The sequence below is a fragment of the Chanodichthys erythropterus genome, chromosome 17, assembly GCF_024489055.1.
Source record: "Chanodichthys erythropterus isolate Z2021 chromosome 17, ASM2448905v1, whole genome shotgun sequence".
In the NCBI taxonomy this organism is placed as follows: domain Eukaryota; kingdom Metazoa; phylum Chordata; class Actinopteri; order Cypriniformes; family Xenocyprididae; genus Chanodichthys; species Chanodichthys erythropterus.
Window position 1 is genome coordinate 5,382,914 of NC_090237.1, and position 12,720 is coordinate 5,395,633.

Consider the following 12,720-nt stretch of genomic DNA (forward strand, 5'->3'; position numbering starts at 1 on the left):
AAGGTGAGTAAATGATGACAGAATTTTAATTTTGGTGTCAACTATTCCTTTAAGTTGCTCTGGTAAGAAAGTATTCAAGAACATTAATGTACCTGGAAAAACATGTAAAACTAACGTGTGATCGTTTAATTGCATTAATATCCTGGTAACCTACATTAATATTGATATTTCCAGTTCCAACCAAATTCTGTTAAATTAGGCTATATTTGAAAGGTCAATATCGCCCTCTGCTGGTCATAATGAGATCATGCAGTCTAGTACCACATGGCAATAAAATAACAAACATACTTAATAAGTAGCCTATATTATCTTTCTAAAACAAGAAAAGAAAAGAAAACCAGGAAAAAAAAAAACGCTGTCATCCATATCACATAGGGCATTTTAGGGAACAAATGTTTCTTTTCAAAATGGATTCAATTTTTGTTAAGATTAAACTTAAGATAAAATTGACTTTGAAAACTGATCATTTTTTTGACTGAAGATTTAGTTGGTAACAAAGTGATAGTTCAAAAATCAGATGAGAAATGTCATTAATCTTTTCTTTTAAATCAATGTTTAATTTAATATTTTGGTTCATGATATTGGCTAATATGATGGTTTTGGATAAATCGTTCATTGGGGTTTGACGTGTAATGGGATGCAGTTAGACAAACAAGCTTATTAATATAGAAACCATCCTAGATATGGCCTACATTTTGATTAATATTATTAAATATTATTAAATTGTAAAATTGTATTGTATTATTAAATTTTAAAGAAATTAAATATCCATTATCTCAGCCAATAAGATTCCACGTAGTATTTTCATTGGTCTGTCGTGCGAGAGCAAAGGAAAATAATGTGCTCGACATTTGTCAGTAAAATAACTCCACATGGGAAATTAAAGGTAGATAACTGTACATCTTCATGACTGTGACCAGTGTGTATAAGCTTGATAAATGATGAAAATAAGATGATTATTAAAAAGAAAAGCTGAACATTAGTTCACAAATAATATATATTGTTTAAATTGTTACTGCCTTTAGTTATTATTCTGGAATAAATGTAAAACTGTGTAAAAACACTTACTTGATGAAAAAAAAAATATTTGTTTTAATAACATTATAGTGTAAAAATAACATTATAGTGTAAAAATACAAAATAGAATTGTATTTGGACTCTCTTTTTATGTAATGTTTATTTAACCAGGAAAACAAAAGAGCTCAACATCTCTGGCCAATGTGAATGAAGACATGCAGGAATAGAGAACAAGTCAATAAAGTTGGAATAGTGGTCTAAGCTCTGATGATCAATGGCCATTTATAGATGAGCAGCCATTTATCAATGTGATTGAGAGATTAAGGCCTTAATATTTTGTCCAAGGAGACACAGGATAAAAATATATATATATAAATAAATAAAAAAATCATTTTAGGTCTCAGAGATATAAAATCTGTGTAAATGGTTCAATAGATTTACTTGTAGTTTAAAAAAAAACGCAGACAATAGTAATCTGTCATCTCCTAAATACTTAAAGATCATTATGAATAATTGGACAGCGCACCGCTAACAGTTTTCCACTCTGTTTTTAGTTTTTAGACGGTCCCTTACGCTCCATATGGGATTATCAAGCGAATATTGACCTAAAACCAACTTTACCGCACAATACATTTGGCATGCTATACTGTAGCCTATGCTAACATAATTATTCAGGGACAAACGCATGTGGGGTTTGAGCTCGAGCACGTGACGTCATCATCGCTCGCGTCACAAATAAAAAGTAAAAATATGCCTAAATGTGCAAATGAGTTGATGTTTCGCCATTTAAACAACCAGGAATACTCTACAACAGGAATATTTTACAACATTTATAAAAAGCTAATACGTGAATTTACGTGTAGGTACTTGATAGATTTTTTTTTTTTTTTTTTAAATCGAATCTGATCAAGGTGAGTGTTCAGTTCACGAGACTTACAGGTGACTTCCGCATTATCTGAAACACGTAAATAGTTCTCTGAAATGAGTTTGATATTTTTCATTTTGAAGCAGATTAACAATGTTTCGTGTTGTCTGTGGTTTATTTTAGCATTTGTGTGAACATACAATAACATTGTGTATTTGAGTGAACGCCGCGTCTCTTGATCCTGTCTGAGGAAAAGCTGAATTATTGTGTTTGTACAAGATCTTCCATCCAGAGTCAGTGTTGGAGATCAGATTCTGTTTCAACTGTTCAGATTCATCATGGATGACACACAAACATCCAGAGATGAAGATTTTTCTCCAGGATTCAGGTACTTTGAATAAACACTAGATTAAATCACCTTTAAATGATGGTTAAATGTCTGAAGATGGCAAGATATTTTGTTTGGATGCAAAAAGATTTTTGATGATAAATGCTTGTAAGACCTTATCTTAAAGTGATTATAATCATAAAGGATCAAATCTGTTCTGTTATAGTTCAGTTGATCAGAAGAGATCAGAACCAGAGTCCAGCTGTGTGTCTATGGAGTAACGAGTCTATGGGTCAACCAGTAAATTTTAAGAGTGGAGATACACAGACTGATCTCAGGTATAACATTTCTATAAAAATAGTATTTTAGTATTGGCAAAATACTAAATAACTTTAAGCAATGTATAATAATAATAATTCATTATCAGAATATTATTACAGTTATACAATTTTTGTATCAACAGTGTAAATTATTGTGTTTTTAATGCAGCTGTTTAAATCATTAACTTTAATCTCTCTTTGTTATAGTTCAGTTGATCTGAAGAGATCAGAACCAGAGTCCAGCTGTGTGTCTATGAGGAGTGATGAGTCTATGGGTCATCCAGTAAATATTAAGAGTGGAGATACAATGACTGATGTCAGGTATTACGTTTCTGTAATATATATGATTTTATTATGATACCAAATACAAAACAGACTTTGTTGCTTTGTGTACATTGTGGTTTATTAATTTATTAATGTATTATTGCTTCTTTTTTTAACCAATAATTAGTAAAAACATTTTTCCATTAAATAATCCTATTCATTAACTTCACTGTATCAATGGTTTATGGCCATGCTATATATAAATTGGGCACATTAATATATCATCACTTTATTATTTTATATTTCAAATATAATCACAGAAACTTAACTACTATCAAAATATCAAAAGTATTTGATTATGTACGTCATGCTGTTTAAGGCGATTCCTGCAAACCAGGCCAGATGTAACAGAACCTGTCTGTGAGAAAATGAAATCTGATAAGTCTATGAATCAAGAAATTAATGAAAACATGTATCCTGGTGACAGGTAATATACAAGGTTTTGATGCTGCAAAGATTTATCATACAGTTTATAATCAACGACATGATCAATAATTCAATAGTTTTATTAGACTTCTACTGTTTTTATATATGTATCACTTAGACTTTAATTTTACAGCCATGAAGTCCTCAACAGGTTTAGATCAAATCTGAAGAAGAAGTTTGAGTGTTTGTATGAGGGAACAGCACAGCAGGGAAACCCAACACTCCTGAATGAGATCTACACAGAGCTCTACATCACAGAGAGTGAGAGTGGAGAGATTAGTAATGAGCATGAGGTGAGACAGATTGAGACACAATCCAGGAGAGCAGCAACAGAGGACACACCGATCCAATGCAATGACATCTTTAGACCTTTACCTGGACAAGACAAACCCATCAGAACTGTGCTGACAAAGGGAGTCGCTGGCATTGGAAAAACAGTCTCTGTGCAGAAGTTCATCCTGGACTGGGCTGAAGGGAAAGAGAATCAGGACGTCCAGCTCATATTTCCACTTCCTTTCAGAGAGCTCAATTTGATGAAGGACAAAACACTCAGTCTTTCAGATCTTCTTCATGTCTTTTTCCCTGAAACAAAAGAAATGGAAATATCCAGTGACAAATATAAAGTGTTGTTCATCTTTGATGGTCTGGATGAGTGTCGTCTGTCTCTGGATTTTCAGAGCGATGTGAGGTTGTGTGATGTAAGTGAATCAGCCTCAGTGGACGTGCTGCTGATGAACCTCATTGTGGGGAATCTGCTTCCCTCTGCTCTCATCTGGATCACCTCCAGACCAGCAGCAGCTGATCTCGTCCCCTCTGAGTGTGTCCATCGAGTGACAGAGGTACGAGGCTTCAGTGAGCCACAGAAGGAGGAATACTTCAGGAAGAGAATCAGTGATCAGAGTCTGGCCAATACAATCATCTCACACCTGAAGTCATCAAGGAGTCTCTACATCATGTGCCACATCCCAGTGTTCTGCTGGATCTCAGCCGCTGTTCTAGAGAAGATGTTGAGCGAAGCAGAGAGTGGAGAGATTCCCAAGACTCTCACTCAAATGTATACACACTTCCTGATCCTTCAGACCAACATCACACATGAGAAGGACTATGAGAAGAACGTGACAGATGAAGACATGATCCTCAAACTGGGTAAAGTGGCTTTTCAGCAGCTTGTGAAAGGCAATGTGATTTTCTATGAGGAAGACCTGAGAGAGTGTGGCATTGATGTGACAGAAGCATCAGTGTACTCAGGATTGTGCTCTCAGATCTTCAGAGAGGAGTTTGGCTGGTATCAGGGGAAAGTCTTCTGCTTTGTTCATCTGAGCATTCAGGAACATCTAGCGGCTCTATATGTGCATCTCTCCTGTACAAACAACAACATAAATGTGTTTGATCAGAGTTTGCTGTCTAAACTTAAGGAGAGGTTAAAAAATGTTTCATTATCTGAGCTGCATCAGAGAGCTGTGAATGAGGCCCTACAGAGTAAAAATGGACATCTGGACCTTTTCCTGCGGTTTCTTCTGGGTCTGTCAGTGGAGTCTCATCAGATTCTCCTACAAGGACTAATGAAACAGACAAGAAGCAGATCTGACAGTAATGAGAAAACAGTTAAGTACATCAAGAAGAAGATCAGGACCATTGACTCTCCAGAGAAATTCATCAATCTGTTCCACTGTCTGAATGAACTGGGTGATCATTCACTAGTGGAGGAAATACAACAATATCTGAAATCTGGGAGACTAAAGGAAGCCAAACTCTCTTCATCTCAGTGGTCAGCTGTAGTTTTTGTGTTGTTGACATCAGAGAAGAAACTGGACGAGTTTTGGCTGAATAAATTTGTTGGAGCAGAAAATAAAGCTGATCACGTTCTTCAGAAGCTGCTGCCTGTGGTTAAAGAGTCCAGAACAGCTGAGTAAGTATCACCAAGAACAATCACTAGACTGTTAAATATTACAAGAAAGTGAAGTTTGATATTTACAAATCTAACATTTTATATATATATATATATATATATATATATATATATATATATATATATATATATATATATATATATATATATATATACAGTACTGTGCAAAAGTCTTAGGCACGTCGGTATTTCCATTTCCATTTCCAAACATTCATTTTGCCATTAATTGTAATAATCCAGTGAGATTTTTGAATACACAATAAGACTGATAACAGCCAGTGCTCCACATGGAGATCAGAGCTCCTCACCATCATTAAATCCGTCTGTGATTATATGAAGAAACATATGAAACTGAGACAAACCAAATGCAGAAGAACTGTGGCCATGTCTCCAAAAGATTTTAAGAAACCTGCCTTTAAAGCTACCTGAAAAATGATGCCCAAGTGTACCTGGACAAAAGCTGTTTTAAATGCAAAGGGTGGTCACAAAAAATAATGTTTTGATTTAGTTAATATAAGTTAATTGATAAATAAAATCTATTTATAACAGTATTTTTTAAAAACATCCTCACTTTACAGCACTTTACAGCAAGTGCCTAAAACTCTTCACAGTACTGTATCTTTGCAGGCAGGTTTCTTCAAGCATCTTAGAGACACGGCCACAGTTCTCCTGGATTTAGTTTGTCTCAGTTTCATCTGTTTCTTCATGTAATCACAGACGGATTCGATGATGGTGAGATCAGATCACTGTGTGGAGCACCGGCTGTTGTCAGACTCCTTGTGTATTCAAAAATCTCACTAGATTATTACAATTAATGGCAAAATGAATGTTTGGAAATGTGAACGGATATTTCCTATTGACACACTACAGCAAAATATATAAATAACTGGCTTAAAACCTTTTTTGGGGGGGTGAAAATACTGACGTGCCTAAGACTTTTGCACAGTACTGTGTGTATATATATATATATATATATATATATATATATATATATATATATATATATATATATATATATATATAATATATATATATATATATATATATATAATATTCAGTGGTGTGAAAAAGTGCTTGCTGATTTTTTTTTTTTTTGCATGTTTGTCACACTTTAATATTTCAAATCATCAGACAAATTTAAATATGAATCAGAGATAACACAAGTAAACACAACATGCAATTTTTTTAAATTAAGGTTTTTATTAAGAAGAGAAAACAAAATCCAAACCCACATGGCCCTTTGTGGAAAAAGTGCTTGTCCCCTAAACCTAATAACTGGTTGGGCCACCCTTAGCAGCAACAACTACAATCAAGGGTTTGCAATAACTTGCAATGAGTCTGTTACAGCGCTGTGGAAGAATTTTGGACCATTCATCTTTGCAGAATTGTTGTAATTCCACATTGGAGGGTTTTCGAGCATGAACCGCCTTCTTAATGTCATGCCACAGCATCTCAATAGGATTGAGGTCAGGACTTTGACTAGGCCACTCCAAAGTCTTCATTTTGTTTTTCTTCAGCCATTCAGAGGTGGACTTGGTGGTGTGTTTTGGATCATTGTCCTGCTGCAGAACCCAAGTTTGCTTCAGCTTGAGGTCACAAACAGATGACCAGATATTGTCCTTCAGGATTTTTTGGTAGGGGTGTGCGCAAATAGTCGAATATTTGAATATTCGATCTGTACTTAATATTTGAAAAATAAAAATACTATTAGAATTTTACTATGTTGCTTTGCTGGCCATAAATGCAGTGAATCTATGATAAATCCTAAGCACTAAAACTCGCAGTTATAACGTGTTTAACAAGTTTATTTTATTTGATCGTCACATAATGTTGTCGCCTGCCTCGCAAAGTTTGGAATCACTTGGAAAAAAATGATCTTACAAAATGGAATTACTTTTGATCAAATGAATTAAGGAAACTGAGTTATCATAATATCACCACCATAATGAGAAAGTACATGAAATCTAAACAACCGTCGAATGAGGAAAGACGGCTGTCCATTACTGCATTCACAACAGGTAAGTGCAGCTGTAAGTTATTCCCGAGTGAGCCAAGATGATAACTTATAGCAAAATGATTTTGAGACATATGCTTCCTTTAAGTTTCATCAAGGGAGATATATTTATGAACAGAAAACAAAGAGCTGCTGTTAGAATCTGTTTACGAGCCCAAATATTCAAATATAATATTTTGGAAAAATGCCCATCCCTATTTTTTGGTAGACAGCAGAATTCATGGTTCCATTTATCACAGCAAGTCTTCCGGGTCCTGAAGCAGCAAAACTGAGACGAGCCTTTATGTTCTTTTTGCTCAGCAGTGGTTTTCGTCTTGGAACTCTGCAGGCCATTTTTGCCCAGTCTCTTTCTTATGGTGGAACACTGTTAGAAAAATCAGTGGAACACTCATTTGTACTACTTCCATTTCATTTCAAGATGAGTTTTTTAATCTGTGTGTTCTGATCTGAGAGAGTGAAGAGTGTCATTGTTCTCTACAGGTTAAGTAATTGTGGTGTCACAGATGAAGGTTGTGCTGCTCTGGCTTCAGCTCTGAGATCAAACCCCTCACACCTGAGACATCTGGATCTGTCAGAAAATAAACTAAGAGATTCTGGTGTGAAGCTTCTCTCTTCTGGACTCGAGAATCCTCTCTGTGAATTGGAGATACTCAGGTGAGAATCACACATAGTCTGGTACTCAAGCAGCCCACAAGGCTGTCAGCTACAACAAATTCTCTTTAAAGCCGGGCTTAGACTACAGAAGTTTCAGGTCGATTTATGCCCTATTTACCCCTCCTGAGAATCTGAGAAAAAAATTGTAACCATTACATTGGTCGGTTCCAATGTTCATCACAGATTATCTGGTAATGTGAGGTGTTTAAAGATCAAAATTTTAAACTCCCAGTCTGTTCGCAGACACACTGGGACCACTCAGAATTTTATCAAACATGTTTGATGTTTAGGATTTTGAATCAGAAAGATTAACAGACAAAGTGAAGTGAAGTGAATGAGAGCACTTTTGAAATCGTGACCGTGAAACCAGCTGCTGTATGGGTCTATTGGACAGTGGAAATGGCGGAATGGCATGTAGAAGTGTTACAATAACATGACTGTTTGAATAACGTGTCTTCGAAAACATGTCACAACCATAGTAACAAAGAGAAAAGTTGAGGAGAAATCCCTATTGTTTTGAAAATACTAGGTGAATGTAGAAAGCTGCTAGCAAAGTGATTATAATAGTTGTCTTCAATAATAATGAAGTTTAGAGTCTAAATCTGTTTTTCTAAACATGTCATGATATCATCTTGCCAAGGATCTCACACTAGTCAGTTGACATCACAAATTGATATTGGAGTAAGACTGTTCTCTTAACTCAGAAGATGATATAATCAACTATTCAATGTTATTTAAAACACATAAATTCTGATTTGTGTATGAGAAATGACATACACACTTTTGTGGCCTATTTGTGTGAACACAATGTTTATACGTGAGGCCCCTGGTAATTGAGTTGTAATTTGTTGAACACTTCAGCTTGCATTAATAATGATAACAGAGTCACTGAAAATCAATTAACATCATTATGAAATAAAAAAAAAAAAATATCACCCTATTTTTATATTTTTATTATAAGTGCATATTATAGTCGTATTGTTATCTGTGCATGCAGGGTTTTGTCCTTAATGTTTAATAAAACTTGGACCTTCTGTATCTGGACCTTCCTTTAAAGGTCTTTATTCTCTCTTAGATTACTTTTCAAATAATTTAGTCTGCTTAAACATGACCCTGCAAGGTCACGTTCATCTGCCTCTACTTTTGAGTGCAACACCTACTCTCAAGATCTAGTCAATAACCAATGGAAAAAACCAAGTGTCCGCCTTTTTTTCTTTGTCACAATATGGAAGAAAAGATTTGTTACTACTTCCATTTCATCACAACTTGAGTTTTTTTATTCTGTGTGTTCTGATCTGAGAGAGTGAAGAGTGTCATTTTTCTCTACAGGTTGGCTGATTGTGGTGTCTCAAATGAAGGTTGTGCTGCTCTGGCTTCAGCTCTGAGATCAAACCCCTCACACCTGAAAGAACTGAATCTGACGAGGAATAGACTAGGAGGTTCTGGTGTGAATCTTCTCTCTTCTGGACTTGAGAATCCTCTCTGTAAATTGGAGATAATCAGGTGAGAGTCACACATAGTCTGGTACTCGGACAAATTCTCTCTATTTTAAGATTTAATGCAATGCTATTTCATGCATTCTGACTTATTTAGACTATTGAAGACCATGTTCAGATGCTAAACATGGTCAAAGTTTCAAAACATGAGTTGGATGTATGACAGATTATTTCTGTGCCAAATGACTACTTCCGGTTTTGGTAAAGGTTTCAGAGAGGTTTTTTCTAGTATAGCCCTTTATCACACAATAAACGGCGGAATTCCTTGTATAGGCACTTCTCCTTGATAAACGTGTGCACACACATCATCCAGAACAAGAGAAAGAGCACGCCCATCAACCCTGTTTCATTTGGGACACGGAAGCTACAAGATTTTTTAACAATGGCTGTGTCCCAATTCAGGGGCTGCACCCTTTGAAGGCTGCAAACGTCATCGAGGCAGTCTCATTTAAGAAAAATAACCGTTGGATTGCAACATAAGAAAGAAATTACAGTATTTTACAAAATGAATATCGGTCAATTTTATTTTGGTTACTTTTCTTAAATATGACATTCTTGATGAAGTATTCAGCCTTCAAATGCGATCTCCGAAGGACGAAGCCTCCAAAATGAGACACAGCTCCTGTCACCGAAGGAGTGTGTTTTTGGATGTGAGGGAAAGATTACTTTTCAGCTTCCCAAAGAACCCAGCGTTAAGGGAACAGAGGACGAATTTTTTTTTCTTGTGCACGTATGTTTGTTTGTTCCTGGGATTTTGATGATGAATACTTTGTAAACAAGTCCCAGTTTGGTGCTGGATTAGCGGGTGGTGGGGAAAGCTGCATCAGATGATTGTGTTTTGTTGGTAATCGCCTCGCAAGTGCATATAATGTAAACAACACAAACACTTTTGTTCCCTTTGTATTTATAATGATGTTGCAGCTAGCAGACATCTCTACGCTGAAGCTGTGTGTACTCGTGACTCTTTAGCTCAACTAAAGACTTTTGGTGATGTTGCAGCTTTCCAAGCACAACACAGTGAGACTAATGAATGTAGGACAGCTTCTTTATTATTACTCAACAAAAATTCCACAGTGTCCAATAACCTTCAAAGGGCATAGTTACCAATATGTATAATTGTTGTTATATTAAAAGAAATTTAGAAATTACAAACAATACAACAAATACTATAGAGATACAAATTAAAGGATTAGTTCACTTTCAAATTAAAATTTCCTGATAATTTACTCACCCCCATGTCATCCAAGATGGTCTTTCTTTCTTCAGTCGAAAAGAAATTAAGGTTTTTGATGAAAACATTACAGGATTTTTCTCCATATAGTGGACTTCAATGGAGCCCGAACGGCTCCATTTATTCTATATTGATCATTTTAATCTTGAGAATCTGCTTTAAATATTGATGTGCAATTTTTTATGATCTGTGCATTTTTCATGAAGTTATGAGCACGTGAAATATACATACTTGTATTCAGTTAGCAGCTGTGCTATTTTTGTTGTAAACGCATATTACTCAGACTCATTAGAGGGTGAAAACAACGCAACAGAAGCATGTTGGAGGCTTGATATGAAAGTTTAAAGTCTCTGGTTTTGTATGCAAAAAGAATTTTTGTGCTACCTATATGGATTCAATTTTTATTGGCTTTTAAAGAGAGACACACAAATGGGAGCGCCGACGCTCCATCCGGTCTTAAGGGGTTAAATAAATATTTAAGCTCAAAATACCCCATAGATTTTTTTTAATTAATTTTTTTAACTGCCTATTTTGGGGCATCATTAACTATGCACCGATTCAGCGTGCGGCCCCTTTAAATCCTCGCGCTCCCTGCCCCCCGAGCTCTCGACTATAATACAGTGCAGGGTTGGGCAAAAATACATCAAAATGTATTTTAAAATAAAATACCAAATACCTTAATTTTAAATGTATCAAAATAAACTACAAAATAAAGCAGCCACACCATGTATCAAAAAAAAAATACTAAAAAATACTTTTACAAGGGAGCATGAAATTTCTTTGCAAACCTTGCATCAACTGGTCTATGTGATCTATACCGTCACCATTACACTGACTCCGTTGATTAAGTAAACAATGTTTGATATCAACAGCTTTTCTTTGCCCCAGTCATGCAATAAATCTGACATATGCAACCAGTTAAAGGCACAATTTTTTTAGATTAAAATATCCAATAACCACTAGAACAGTGTTATATATTTTTTTGACTTGTGTACTTACATTATCCCAAAGGTTTCCAATAATGTTTAAATCCAGAAAAAAAGCAATTTTACTGAGGACACGGACTGTGTCCGTGCGTCACCTATCAATGACATCATATCCGCGTTACCCTCGATTTCTGGTTTTATTTTGTCGAAACCATGGAAACATCAAAGACACTTTAATATATTATATGTTTTATTAGACAGGGGAGCAACTGTTTGGATACATTCGTCGACAGAAAACTAATCATGTTATATAGTTCAACATGTTTAGTCTTATTGTTTAAATCTTGTTTTCTTGATTTACCGCGAGTACCATGTTTTACCATGACTAATATCGATCTAGCTTACTGCAGTGTGCAACAAGTGTCTCATAGCAGCTACCGAGTGAATGCACAGAGTAGCATTATAACAACTTTCAGCACACAAATGTATCTAATATGATAAAACAGCGCTGCTTTACCCCACGTGCACATGACCGGAAGAAGCAGAAGCAGCAACTGCGGCATAATAAAAAATCCGCTGCTGTCGCCCTCACAGCATTCGCCCATGCTCCGCTTCATACTACACTAACATTAATAATCTTATCCATGAACATGATTTCTGCCTGAGTCCTGTCCTGATTCTTTTCCACCGGCTGTAGACATGAAGACAACACCTCCCATTAATCCTGTGAAATCAAGTGCATTGAGCTATGCCTTAGTTTTGAATGAGCGACCTCTAGTGGTGAAAAGTACATATTGTGGCTTTAACAGATCAAATATTCACATATCCCTGTGATCTCCCAGATGAAATTTAGTTTTAAAGTAACCAAGTTTAATGTTTGTGAATGACTCATAATTGTATCCTAATTTAGTTACTTGGTGTTTGGTAACGAAGGGCCTACTTTGCATCAGCAACACTGACTCAATGACAAACAAGTCATTCATAAGAAGACAACTGATGGCACCTGTATTCATGGCAACTAGTTTCTAACAAATTCATCATTTGATTGTTAATACTAAATATAGGGGTCTGCTGCTCGATACATTAGTTTTCAAGAACATTATGTAAATTGGTAAACTATTTAGCCTAGGCTACCAAAACAAATGCAATTTTATGATGTCATCATGTAGACTTCTTAAGTATTTTACAGTATTTTAAAAATACAAAAATA

At 35.5% G+C, this 12,720-nt stretch overlaps 1 pseudogene; it reads left to right on the forward strand.

The window, feature by feature from the left end:
• Window positions 1-2,060: 2,060 nt before the first annotated feature.
• LOC137004411 (NACHT, LRR and PYD domains-containing protein 12-like) overlaps window positions 2,061-12,720 on the forward strand; it is a 37,807-nt pseudogene continuing 27,147 nt past the window's right edge.